Source organism: Heterocephalus glaber, unplaced genomic scaffold, assembly GCF_053883595.1.
Source record: "Heterocephalus glaber isolate CG9 unplaced genomic scaffold, H.glaber_assembly_v1.0 deba00000470, whole genome shotgun sequence".
In the NCBI taxonomy this organism is placed as follows: domain Eukaryota; kingdom Metazoa; phylum Chordata; class Mammalia; order Rodentia; family Bathyergidae; genus Heterocephalus; species Heterocephalus glaber.
The window spans coordinates 23,961,949-23,976,709 of record NW_028258145.1 but is presented as its reverse complement, the minus strand read 5'-3'; the positions used below and the strand labels follow the sequence as shown (position 1 = coordinate 23,976,709).

General features: G+C 37.2%; 1 pseudogene; it reads right to left on the bottom strand.

Moving 5' to 3' along the window:
- Positions 1-3,079: 3,079 nt before the first annotated feature.
- LOC101716814 (heterogeneous nuclear ribonucleoprotein H3 pseudogene) lies at positions 3,080-4,253 on the bottom strand (annotated as a pseudogene).
- Positions 4,254-14,761: the final 10,508 nt, after the last annotated feature.

Below are 14,761 nucleotides of genomic sequence, written 5' to 3'. Positions count from 1 at the left end.
AGATCTAAGGCACAGCTTTGCAGACATGAGGTAAAATACTATATCTAAAAGAACCCAAAGACTGGGGGAAGAAAGAATTAAATCAATTATTTCCTTTCCACAGCCCAAGATCTGAAATAGCTAAGAAGATTCTTAAAAAATACAGGCTTTTGTCACCTTTACATAGCATGATATAGTGAAATTATGTGACCCCCTCAATTGGCTTATAAAAACCCCAAAAACAGATACCCATATTTTAACCTGTGAACCTAGTTCTGAAACCGCATTCCAAAAGCTCAAACAAGCACTTCAAAGTGCCTACCTACAGGACACATCTCAGTTTGTATATTGACAATAGGTAAACCATGGCTTTGGGAGTGTTTCTACAACATCAGGGAGCTGCTCAACAGCCTGTAGGGTATTTCAATCATAAATTAGATGTTACAGGTTCAGAATAATTAATTAAAAAGGTAAGCCATAAACAACATATTTAGAAGACTTTCATTCTCTTTTAAGAGGCAAAAAGCAGCCATTTGGGTTCTTTGATTATTGGTTTGATTTTCTGCTTGGCAATTCAGTTGGAGTCAAACATAGCTTTTGTCTCTGGAGACATGTTTTGCTAAGGATTCCAGATACACTCTGGAAAAGATCTTGATCTTAATTGTCCTTCTACACCTGAGATAGTTAACTTTTAGTTCTTATGCCATGGTTAAAGCCATTCTTCTGTCCTTTCTCCACTGCCCAGCCCCTGAGAAATAACACAGTTCTCAACAGTGTTTGTTTCAAGGCACTTCTGTCCTCTGTGGGTGCTGGATTTCAAGAAAAAGCTTCCAGAATGGTGAGTCTCCCTTCACTGGAATCCTTCCAGAATAAAGCTATCCTTCACTTGTCTCTGGGCAATATAGAAAACTGGTCTAGGTTTAATCTTGAAGCTCTAAAAAAATAAACGTAAAAGTTGTACTCTAGATTTATCTGTCTTTTGGCCCTCAGGCAAAATTAGAGAATAGTAAGAACAGCTAACCTGGCTCTGGCCACTTCCTTGCACCTCTAGTCTTCCACCACTGGCACTGGATGAAATAAAGTCTAAGGGACACCTTGGATTTGGCACAGAACAAGAGAGATAAATGTGGATACCTTCTTTTCCTTTTATTTTTTTTTTTTCAAAATGGGGGAAACTGTCATAGGTAGACATCTGCAGCACAGCAGGTTGGAGCCTTGGCAGGCCTTCTTCTGTCATTGTTTGAAATTCATACTTAGCTCCAAAGAGTGTCACCTAGTCTCTTCTACATGCAAACCTGGCCTGAGTGGACCCCACTGGAGATAGTTAAAATTACCTTAAACAGTTTGTCCCTTTAGAGGAAACAATTATATGTGGCTGTCAAACAACTATGGTTATCAAAGCAACAATGAGAAGCCTGTATAGCTGGATATTCCAGTCAGATAAACTATCAGCTTAGGGCCCATCTTAAAATGGTCTTTGCTTACACAGGTGTAGAAGGTTTTTATTTCTTTTGATTCTTATCATGAGATCTCTTTTAATTGATCTACAAAGTTTTGACTAGTCATTTTTATAGTTATAAACCTAAAAATTATTAAAATTTATTTTAATTCAACTTGGCCAAATACATCTGAGTGCACTCTGGTTTATAAACAAGTTGTCTTATGTGTGTGTCTATCTGTTCAATTTGTTATAACACATACAGCTGCTATGTTTGAGCTTTTTTGGTTTGGTATTTCAGATTTTTTAAGATGTTTGCCTGTAACTCAAGTTGGCTTATAGATAAATATAATTAAAGACAAGCTTTTCCCAGGTTGCCATATCTTCTAAATAATGTCAACTGGTTTTACAAATACAGTACATATTGTTGTCTATGTATAATATCAAGAATATTTAATTGGTCAAAAATAATGTGTTGTGATGATCTGCCTCTCATAGGACATGTAAAAATTTGTTAAGATAATTAAAAACTCTCAGGTTTAGGAAAACTATGGGACAGGACTCCCCTTGGTAAATAAAGGAGGGGGTGCCTGGAAAAATTTATTTCTGCCTTTGTTCACCAAGGGAACCCCCAAAATTTCCATAGCCTCTTGGGAAATATTTTGCTAAACATATTCTTTTTTTTTCTCCCACATAGACGTTTATTACATATCATTTCTAGCAAAACAAGTAACAAGTTCAATAAATGAATTCACATTGACAGGTTTCATTTTTATCCATTAGCCAATTTGGAAAAGAAAAGCCATACTGATCAAAGTGATAAAATTAAAAAGCACCTTTTCCTTGCTACATATAGTATTTTTAACTAAAATGCCAAGCTGTTACTAGATGCAGAATCCAACTGCAGGACTCTTATATAACATAGATTTGTCTCTTACATTGTTTTGAAGTAGTCACTTATACAAATATTTAAAAACTGTATACTTGACTGGGTAAGAAACTGAAAGTACATCTGTGAGAATTATACTCCACAGTAAATACCTCAATTCTCACATCATTGAGAAACTTACTCTATGACATCTTGAGATACCTTTGGACTCTCACTTTTGGGAAACATTTTTGGTGCTTGGGCCAAGTGCTGAGGGGATTTTATTCTAAAATCTGGGGCTAGCATTTAAACTTCCAACACTCCCTTCCCTAGGTAACACATTTATGAATATTTAGAAATCCAGGTAATTTGTACTCGATCATCAACATTTCAAAACTGGACCTGATATTTGAAAAAGAAAGTAGAATTAGCTGAATTTATACTCCTAAAGCCACCTAAACTCATCTTTAGGTTTTATATTTACAGTGCTGACCAGAAGAAATTAAAGAAAAAAAGTTACACTAATTATTCAAGCTCTATTCCAGATGTCTGCTTTTAAGACTTGCAATTTATGTAGAAGTGAACCATTACCCTCTAATATTAGGCTACACTACATTTTGTAGAGCTGACAAAAATACATCAACCCAAATTTTATGAAGGCAGCATATCTTAAGAGTAACTAGTATATATAAAAAGTATCAACATCAGTGGTTTGAACATAAAAATTTATTTTTAAGTCAAAGTATGCAACAAAACCTACAGAAAACAGATTTTCCCATCACAATCTGTTGCTTTACCAAATAATATTTTGAAAAACACATTCCTTCAGTCATTATAAAGTTCTTAAAATACAAAAGAAATTAAATCTGTAAGAAAGTCTAGTAGACCAGATGCTGTTGTTAGGACTTGTGTGTTGGTGTCATGCTTTCAGTACATCCCATGCCATCCACCTCCACTCATGCCACCTTGCCCATAGTAGCCACCACTCCCTCCACCACCATGGCCATAGCCACCCAAGTCATCAGAAGTACCATCCTCATTCCCATCCTTCCAACAGATCCATATCCTGCTTGATTACCCATTCCATCTCTGCCGTAGCCTCCTATGCCAGAATCTCCCATTCCAGAGCCTCCTCTGGGAGTAGAATTCAAGAAGAGTTCAATGTATCGATGTTGCATGTTATTTTTATCTTTAGACATGGCAGCTACTGGATCTTCATGTGTCACAAACTCTACATCTGCTTCTCCTTTTGCTCTTCCATCTGCTCCAATATCAATATGAACTCTTATTGGATTTAGTGGTGAAAAGAAATTAGCAATGTTATTTTCAGTTGCTCAAAAAGGCAACCCTCTCATATGTACAAATGACCACCATGAAAACCTGAACTTGCATCACCAGCTCCACCATAACCATGTCCTCCCATACCTCTCCCATCTCTCATTCTGTCACCAAAGCCATCATTTCCATAGCAGTAACTATTATAGCCACCATAGTCATCAAAACCTCCATAACTTCCACGCCCAGCTCCATAATAACCCCCTCTTCCTCCTATTGGCCTATCATATGGTCCCAGTCGTTGTCCCAGCAATCTTCTTGGTGGATCATAAAATCCTTTGATTTTGCTCCTGCTACTTCTGAAGATCTCAATATACCTGTGCCCTATTCTTTCCTTGTGTTTCCCCAGAGCATTTTCTGCTATCTCCTTTGAAGCAAATTGCACGAAGGTCTCCCCTGTGCTTCGCCCCTGGTAGTCCATCGTCATTGTTATCCCATTTGGCATGATTTCCAACCATTGAAAGAACTGAACTATTTCCTCTTTGCTGCAACCAAATGGCAATCCAAGAAGTCGAACTGTCCCATCACTAGCATCATTTGGACCATTATGTTTCATAACCCAATCCATCTCAATACCGTTTGATTTAAATGCCCTTTTTACTTCAGATACCCTGACGGACAATAGTAAGGCTGTCTCCGGTGCTCGTGAGCTGTGGTCCTGCAGAGGGAGGAGCTGTTCGCCTCACGGAACCATCCGCACAATGGTTTTACCGACTGTCTCCAGCAGCCGCCACCGCTAAGGAAGCTGCGCAGCAGAGCAACTGGCCTGGGGGAATGGGAGAGAGCCTAAACATATTACTCTGATATGTATACAATGGTCACAGTCTAAATTTTCTGTGAAAAAGCAAGGTTTTACTTAAAATGTTATTGGTACAAAACAAAATTAAAAGACAAAGGGTTTCATGTAACTGATACTCATTGCTTTTCATGGTGTATACATTCATGCTTTCTGAGTGAGGGTACAAATCTCCTAGAATATTGTTTGTAGTAATGATCTCTTTTGACTCAGGTATCTTTCTCTTGTACTCCAGCTAATTGTGATAAGAGGTACATGTCAAGCCAGCATGAGATAGCCAGTCAAATAGCACTTTACCTTTTTTTCTGATTAAGTATATTGGTATATTCTAGGTATAAAATACAGTCACATTCATCATTGGGATATTGTACTATTATATGAGTATCTTGATTCTCATATTTTTCCCCTTCCCCTGCCTTCCCTTCACCCCTTCCACCCTTCCCTATTTGCAATGATTTTTTTCCTTATCTCATATTTTTTCTTTTCCCTTCTTTCCTTCCCCTACCCCACCCACTTCCCCTGCTCCTTTAGACCTTTCCTTTCTATGACACCTTTTTTTTTTTTTTTTTTTTTGGTACTGGGGATTGAACTCGAGTCTTTGCACTCGTGCAGCAGGCAGCAAAACCACTGAGCTAAATCTCCAGCCCCCGATGACACAATATTAATTTTACATTTTTTAAATTACAAAATCAAGATCTAGGAGATGTTACCACAGATTTTACAGAATTTAAAAGGATATAGAAAGCATATTACAAAAATTTATTTTGAAATAAATTTGACAACTTCTAAGAAGTACCTTGGAAAAAATATTAATGAAACTAACTCAGGAGGAAATATAAAATTTGAATACCACCTATTAAAGAAAGTATATTCCTAGCTTGAAAACCTACCTATATGATAACAGGCTCATATACATTTTAACTGATAAATTATATCAAACATTTAAGGCAGAAAAAAGAAGGAACAATCCTCCCCTCATTTTCGGAAATCTACGTTGTGCTAATACTAAAACTGGATAAAGATAATAGAAGAAAAATATTAACATAGACAGAAATTTGTATAACAAAACAAACTATTAGAAGTCAGATCTGGCTACAGAGGTCGCAAGTCAAGAAGAATGTTCCAATTAAGCCCACTACAGAAGGCAGGTCTGCCGACACCCCACTGAGGTCACGAGTCATGTGGAACATGCTAAATCAGCCCACACCCTGGCAGCAACCCACTGGACCCCCCCCCCCACTTCTCTGTACAGCCACCTGGTTCAAAACTACAAAGACACAGAGGACACAAAACCACCAGAACATGGTACTGGGTTCCGCCACTCCTGGCACAGAAGTAGGGGCTTCTGAGCTTCAATCCCACTGCTCCTGGTCCAGAGGAAGGAGCTTCAAGGCCACCATCACTCCCACTGCTCCCAGCCCAGAAGAAGGGGTTTCTGGGCCACCATCCCTCCTCCCACTCACAGCCCAGAGGTAGGGGCTTCTGAGATGCCATCTTCCGGCTGCTGATCCAGAGGAAGGGGCTGCCTGGCCACAAAATCAGCCACTGCTCCCAGCCCATAGGAAAGGGTTTTGGGCCACCTTCTGTCCTGGCACTCCCAGCCGAGATGAAGGGGCTTCTGGGACACAATCCCTACTGCCAATCCCGGCCCCTGTCCCACTTTTCCCAGCTCAGAGGAGGTGATCATTGCAGGCACCAAGAGCACCCACACACCCCCCCTAGTTGAAATGAGAAAACATGTAAATAAGTCTCAAAACCAGACTTCCAGATCATCTACAGCAACCCCAAAGAGAAATGAGACGGAACACTCTGATACTCAACCACCTGGACCCACTGAACTGGCAACAAAAGGGAATCTGGAAGAAATGAAATCAGAAATAATTTCTCAGATTACAGGAGAGATTGTGCTCCTAGTGCAAGACATGATTAATAAATCTAGAGAGGAGCTGAGGAACATGACAGAATCCCAACAGAGGAAGAAAATGGAATCCATAGAACAGATGCAAATAGATTTCCAGGACATGAAAAACTCCATTAAAAGTCTACACAGCAGAATGAGCCAATGGGAGGACAGAATTTCAGATATAGAAGATAAGATTCCAAATAATGGCAAGGAAAAGAATAATTGCTTCAAAATTATAAGGAAACATGAGAAATCAATCCAGCAGCTGCTAGATGATGCAAAGAAGAATAACATAAGACTAATTGGAGTCAATGAAGAGACAAGAGAGAGTGGAGATGACATAAGAAAAACTCTTCACAAAAGTAATGGCAGAAAACATCCCAAGGAGGGGAAAAGAACTTTACATACAGATAAGTGAGGCATATAGGACTCCAAATAGCCTTGATCAAAAAAAAAATCTACACATAGGCATATAATTGTTAAGATTCCAGAAACTCAACAGAAGAACAAAGTTCTACAAGCAGTTAGAGAAAAGAAACAAATCACATACAAAGGAAAGCCCATCAGAATCACAGCAGACTTCTCAACACAAACCATCAAGGCAAGAAGATCTTGGAGTGACATATTCCAAGCCCTAAAAGAAAACAGCCTCCAATCCAGATTGATGGACCTTGAAAAACTATCTTTCAAAATAGATGGAGAAATAAGACACTTTCATGACAAAGAGCACCTTAGGAACTTCGTGAATATCAAGCCAAACCTCCAAAAAATTTTACAAAATATCCTAGGAACAAATATTGAGGATCACAACCCCAGGAAACAAAGCAGAATGAACCCATCTGACATGACAAGAAATTAAATGTAGAGGGGGAGAACCCAACAAAAAGAAAAAGTCATGGCAATGACAAGTCAATATATTTCAGTTATAACCATGAATGTTAATGGTATCGATTCACCAATCAAAAGAAACAGACTGGCAGAATGGGTCAAGAAGCAAAATCCGACAATATGCTGCACACAAGAAACACACTTAATTCAAAAGGAAACTCATAGACTGAAAGTTAAAAGGTGGAAAATAATACTTCGTGTAAGAGGAACCCAAAAAAAGCAAGACTAGCTATCTTCCTTGCAGATCAAGTAGATTTCAAATCAACACTGATTAAGAGAGATAGAGACAGACACTACATTCTTGTAAAGGGAAGAATCCAACAGGAAGATATGACAATCATAAATATCTATGCACCAAACACTAGTGCACCCAACTATATAAAACAAATACTAACAGACATGAAAAGTCATATAAGCACTAATACAATTGTAGTGGGGGACCTCAACACCCCACTGTCGCAAATAGATAGATCAACTAGACAAAAAATGAAGAATCAAATAGTAGAACTCAATCAAACTCTTGAACAAATAAACTTAACAGATGTTTACAGAGTCTTCCACCCCACAAAATCAGAATACACATTCTTCTCAGCTGCACATGGGTAATTCTCCAAAATAGACCACATACTCACACATAGAGCATGTTTAAGTAAGTGCAGAGGAATTAAAGTTGTACCCTGTATATTATCAGACCATAATGTGATGAAAATGGAGATTCATAGTAAAAGAAACTGGAAAAATTTCATAAACATATGGAAATTGAACAACACACTTCTGAATAACCAATGGGTCACAGAGGAAATTGAAGAAATCAGACAGTTCCTTCAATTAAATGACAATGACAATACAGCATATTCCAATCTATGGGACATGATGAAAGCAGTCTTACGAGGGAAATTCATAGCAGTGAATATGCATATTAAGAAAACAGAGTGAGCCCAATTAAACAACCTGATAATGAAACTCAAACTTCTAGAAAAAGAAGAGCAGGACAAACCCAGAGCTCATACAAGGGAGGAAATTATAAAGATCAGAGGAGAAATCAATGCAATGGAGACTAAGACAATGATACAAAAAAAATCTATGAAGCCAAGAGTTGTTTATTCGAAAGAATCAACAAAATTGACAAGCCTTTAGCCAACCTTGTCAGAAAAAGGAAAGAAAAGGCCCAAATGCATGCAATTTGGAATGAAAAGGGTGAAATGACAACAGACCCAGCAGAAATCCAGAGGATCATCAATATCTACTTCCAGAACCTATACACCAATAAGATGGACAACACAGAAAAAATGGACAGATTCCTAGATACATATGAATTACCGAAGTTGAATGAAGAAGACCTAAAAATTCTGAATAACCCAATATCAACAAATAAAATTGAAAAAGTAATTAAAAACTTATCATCTAAGAAAAGCCTGGGCCCTGATGGCTTCACTGATGAATTCTACAAGACATTTAGAGAGGAACTGCTGCCACTACTGTTTAAACACTTCAATGAAATTGAAAGGGAAGCAAAACTCCCAAATTCATTCCTGGAAGCAAGCATCACCTTGATTCCCCAAGCAGGGAAAGACTCAACTGAAAAGGAGAACTATAGGCCAATCTCACTAATGAACATAGATGCAAAAATCCTTAATAAGAAACAGGCAAATAGAATGCAGAAGATCATCAAGAAGATCATACACCCTGATCAAGTGGGATTCATCCCAGGGATGCAGGGATGGTTCAATGTACACAAATCAATCAATGTAATACACTATATCAATACAGCCAAGGACAAAAACATATGATTATCTCCATAGATGCAGAAAGAGCATTTGAGAAAATCCAACACGCATTTATGATAAAAACCCTACAAAAAATTGGAATAGATGGTTTCTACCTCAAACTGATAGAAGCCATCTATGAAAAACCAACAGCCAATATCATACTAAATGGTCAAAAACTGAAATCCTTCACACTCAAATCAAGAAAAAGACAAGGATGTTCACTATCACCACTCTTGTTCAATATAATTCTGGAAACATTATCCATGGCAATTAGACAAGAGAAAGAAATAAAAGGAATAAAGATAGGAAATGAAGGAGTCAAATTGTCATTAGTTGCACATGACATGATACTCTATATAGAGGACCCCAAGAACTCCACCAAAAGTCTTCTAGACTTAATAACCAAACTCAGTCAAGTAGCTCGTTACAAGGTCAACACACAAAAATCAATAACTTTCCTCTATATGAATGGCAGACCCACTGAGAGCGAAATAGGACAAATAATTCCTTTCCCAATAGCATCCAAAAAACTGAAATACCTAGGAATCAACCTAATGAAAGAAATCAAAGACCTCTTCTCTGAAAACTATGGCACTCTGAAAAGAGAGATTGAAGATGATATCAGAAAATGGACAGACATCCCCTGCTCCTGGGTAGGAAGGATTAATATAGTGAAAATGGCCATACTTCCAAAACTGCTATATAGATTTAATGCAATTCCAATTGAGATCCCAGCAGCATACTTCATGGACCTTAAGAAAACAATCCAAAAATTCATTTGGAACAAGAAGAGACCCAGAATAGCAAAAGCAATTCTAGGTAACGGAGACATGGCAGGGGGTATCACAATCCCCAACCTGCAACTCTACTACAAAGCTACTGTGATAAAAACAGCATGGTACTGGCAAAGAAACAGACCTGAGGGCCAGTGGAACAGATTAGAAGATGCAGAAACAACTCCAGACACACTCAGCCATCTCATCTTCAATAAAGGAGCCAAACACCCTCGGTGGAGGAAAGATAGCCTCTTTAATATATGGTGCTGGAAAAATTGGCTTTCAACTTGCCAAAGATTTTACCTAGACCTGTATCTCTCACCATGCACTAAACTAAAATCAAAATGGATTCAAGATTTAAATGTTAAAATAGAATATCTGAACCAGTTGGAACAGAGGTTAGGAGGAACTCTTGAAGACATCGGTGTAGGAAAAGATTTTATGAACAAAACCTCAGTTGCCCATGAACTAGCACAAACAATCAACAAGTGGGATCTCTTCTTATTAAAAACTTTTGCACAGCAAGAGAAATCACCAGCAGTGTGAAGAGACAACCTACTATGTGGGAAAAAATCTTCACCTGCTCTTCCTCAGACAAAGGTCTACTATCTAGAATCTATAAAGAACTTAAAAAGATCAGATCTCCCAAATTTAAAGACCCAATCCAAAAATGGGCATCTGAAATGAACAAACATTTCTCAGATAAAGAAGTAGAAATAGCAAATAAATACATGAAAAAATGTTGAACATCACTGGTCATTCGAGAGATGCAAATGAAAACAACACTGAGATTCCACTTCACTCCAGAAAGAATGGCTGCTATCATGAAATCAACCAATAACAAATGCTGGTAGGGCTGTGGGGAAAGAGGAACCCTGCTCCACTGCTGGTGGGAGTGTAGACTGATGCAACCACTGTGGAAATCAGTATGGAGATACCTCAAAGAACTAGGACTGGAAGCCCCATTTGACCCCACTATTCCACTGTTGGGAATCTTCCCCAAAGAATTAAAAGAATCATACCACAGTGATATATGTGCACCCATGTTCATAGCAGCACAGTTTGTGATAGCTAAAACTTGGAAACAGCCCAAATGCCCATCAATTGGAGACTGGATAAAGAAAATGTGGTTTTTATAAAATGGAGTACTACTCAGCCATAAAAAATGAGAAATTAGAGGCATTTATAGCTTAGTGGGTGCACATTGAAGTGATACTCTTAAGTGAAATAAATGGGAGACACATGTATAAATACCAAATAGTTTCTGTGGTGTGAGAAACTGAAAGTGTAAATGAGGACTACAATGTATAATAGGTAATATGAAATAGGAAGAAAAGGGGCAAAGAGGAGGGAAGTGGGAGGGCTAGGGGAAAGGATAGAAGCAGATGGGATTAATATGAGAAAATGGAAAAATAGGAACAAAGTCTTTGTAAATAGTGAGGAATGGAGGGGTTGAAGGGAAGGCTGGGCCAGGGTGAAAAATAAGAACCAAGAGAGACTATGTAAAGGTGCAAATTTCCAATTATGTATGTCATTATATTGTATACCTAAAATGCACCAATGATTAGAATGAATAATCAGTAATATAAAATAGGAAGAAAAGGTCCAGTGGGGTAGGGGTAGTGGGAAGGGCAGGGGAAAGGAAAGAAGGGAAAGCTAAAATGCTGAGATATGGAAAAAATGTAAGTAAAGTCTTTGTAAATAGGGAAGGGTGGAGGGGGTGAAGGGAGGGCTAGGAATGGGGGAAAAATAAGAACCAAGATGCATTATGTAAAGGTACAATTCCCAATGAGAAATGTAATTGTGTTGCATACCTACAATGTACCAATAAAAGAATTTAACAAAAAAAATAAAAATAAAAGATGTCAGATCTGGCAGTATGTATAAAGTGGTTTTGTTATACGGATGGCAGTGTTGGTTCAGCATTGGAAGATCCACCCCCATAAGTCATCATTTTAACAGAGGAAAGAAAAAAGCCCCATATATGATCCTGTTACTACTTGGAGAAAAAGTATTGGACTACATTTTACAGCTGTTCATGGTAAAAGATATCAGGAGACTAGAAGTACAACAGAAACTTCTCAACAGATCAAAGAAACGTACTTCATACTTTCACCAAAAACACCTTATATGAATAGAGAAGATACAATGCTTTCTCTCTAATGTGGGGAACAAGGGCAGATATCCCTACTCTTCATCTGTCCATTAAGCTTTGATACATAGGCTTAACCCAAAGTAGTCTGGCAATAAAAGTACAAAATTAGGATAGGACTGGCAATGTAGAAGAAATGTCTTGATATGTAGATGAAATGATCATCTACAGAGAAAATACTAAGAAATCTCTAGGAACCCCTAGAACTTGTTTTTGAATTTAGCTGGATTAGAAAACATAAATTATATATAAAAATTCAGGTCTATGTATACTTACTATAAATGAAGAATTGGATATTGAAATTTAAAAGTTATGTAGGAGTACAAAGGACCTAGAAAAGTAAAAAGAAAAAGAAAAAAAAACAGTGTTGGAAGAAATTTAGTACCTAATTTTCAGACTTCCTCTAAAGCTACAGTAATCAAGGCAGTGTTAGTGTAAGGACAGATCATTGGAATAAAACAGAGAATCTAGAAATAGAACCACACATTTATGGTCCACTGAGTTTTGAAAGATCATTTGGCATTAATATTTTATTGAACTTAAACTCAATTCAAGAGCAGAGGAAAGGATAGTGTTTTCAGCAAATGGTACTAGAACACCTGGTATCTGCATAAAAAAAAAAATTATCCTCAAGTCTTTCTTTCCATACATAAAAATAACTTGAAAGTATCTATGAACTTAAATATGAAAGCCTAAAAGTATAAAACTTTAAGAAGAAATTATAAGGGAAAATATTTATGAATTTAGGGTAGGCAAGATACAAAAAACATGATGTATAAAAGAACAAAATTTATAAATGAGATTCCATCAAAATTTAGAACTTTAAATGCCATCATTAAAATGAAAAGTAGTCCTTAAACAGACCATATTTACAATGCATATAACCCATGAATAGAATATATTAAGAAATCTTACAATTCATTAATAGACAACCCAATTAAAAAGTAGACAAAAAAGATGATAAATAGCCAGTGGAGCACAAGGAAAGGTGTGCAACACTAGAATCAGAAAAATATTAATCTGTACAATAACAAGATTAAATTATATACTCAGGGAGATGAAGTTAAAAGTTTTAAAAGCCTTGTCAAGACTTTTTCTTTTTGTTGGATTCTTCCCCTTTGCATTTAATTTGTCATGCCCAAGGGATTCACTCTGCTGGGCTTTCTGAGGTTGTGATCCTCATTGTCTTTTCCTAGGATATTATCTAAAATTTTTTGCAGTGCTGGTTTGGTATTCATGAAGTTCCTAAGGTGCTCTTTTTCATGAAAAGATCTTTTTCTCCATCAATTTTGAAAGATAGTTTTGCAGGGTACATCAATTTAAGTTGGAGACTGTTTTCCTTTAGGGCTTGCAATACATCACTCCAAGCTCTTCTTGCCTTGAGGGTTTGCATTGAGAAGTCTGCTGTGATTCTACTGGGCTTTCCTTTGTATGTGATTTGTTTCTTTTCTCTAACTGCTTGTAGAATTTTGTTCTTCTGTTGGGTTTCTGGTATCTTAACTATTATATGCCTATGTCTAGATTTTTTTTGATCAAGGCTATTTGGAGTCCTATACGCCTCACTTCTCTGTCTGTCAAGTTCTTTTCTCCTGCTTGAGATGTTTTCTGCCTTCAATTCACTGAACAGTTTTTTTTTTTTTTATGTCATCAGCACTCTCTCCTGTTTCTTCATTGACTTCAATCAGTCTTTTGTTATTTTTTGCATCATCTAGCAGCTGCTGGATTGATTTCTCATGGTCCCTTACAATTTTAAAGATGTTTTTTCTTTTCTTGGTCACTAATTGCAATCTTATCTTCTATATCTGAAATTCTGTCCTCAGTTTGGAACAGTCTGCTGCATAGACTTTCAATGGAGTTTTTAATCTCCTGGAAATCTGTATCTGTTTTATGGATTCCATTTGTTTCCTATATTGAGATTCCATCATGATTCTCAGTTCCTCTATTTTTATGTGTCCTCTCTGGATTTATTAATCATGTCTTGCACTATGGACACAATCTCTGCTGTTATCTGAGAAATTAATTCTGATTTCATGTTTTCCAGATCCTCTTTTGTTGCCATTTTAGGGAGTCCAGGTGGTTTAGTATCAGATTGTTCCATCTCATTTCCCTTTGCTGTTGCTGTAGGTGATCTATAAGTCTGTTTTTGAGGCTTGTTTATGTTTCTTCTCATTTCCACAGTGCGGGGTGGGGGAGGCTGCTGCTTGCATCCACATGGCTCACCTCCTCTGCCCTGGGAGCAGTGGAATCTCAAATAGTACTTTTCTTAAAAACTTATGTGATGTATGTTATATGTGTCACCACATGTAGTGATTTTTAGTTGTGAAACAGTCAAAACAATGTCCCACACTAAAATTAGAGGCTAAACATTATTTATAGGCCAATACGTATGTTCTCTTTAGATGGCATCCTACTAAAAGAAAACAAATAAGAGTTTTCTTTATGTCTTATGATCAGATGGAGGTGTTTGACTGAAAGACTATTCCATACTAATATGGACATGTAAGTATTACAAAGAAAATATCATCATGATCGCCATGCTAAAATACTACATGTAGCTCTTAATCTTAAGTTTCTCTGTAATATATAATTGTTCTCTGTTAACATTCTGCAGGGAATAAACTACTAAAACAACCATGATTGGAAAGCAATATCAGCCCTCTGTGCTTTATACTTCAAAAGTGTTTGATGTCTTAATTATTATAATAGTTAAGCTCACTGCTCCTACTGAAATATTTGTGTCACTGATCTTCTCTTCTGGGTGTTCAACATCTAATGTTTGGAGATCATAACTAGAAAGGTAACTGGGCTAAGAGTACAGCCAATATTTTGGCCCTGGCCCATCATGGTCAACAAAGAT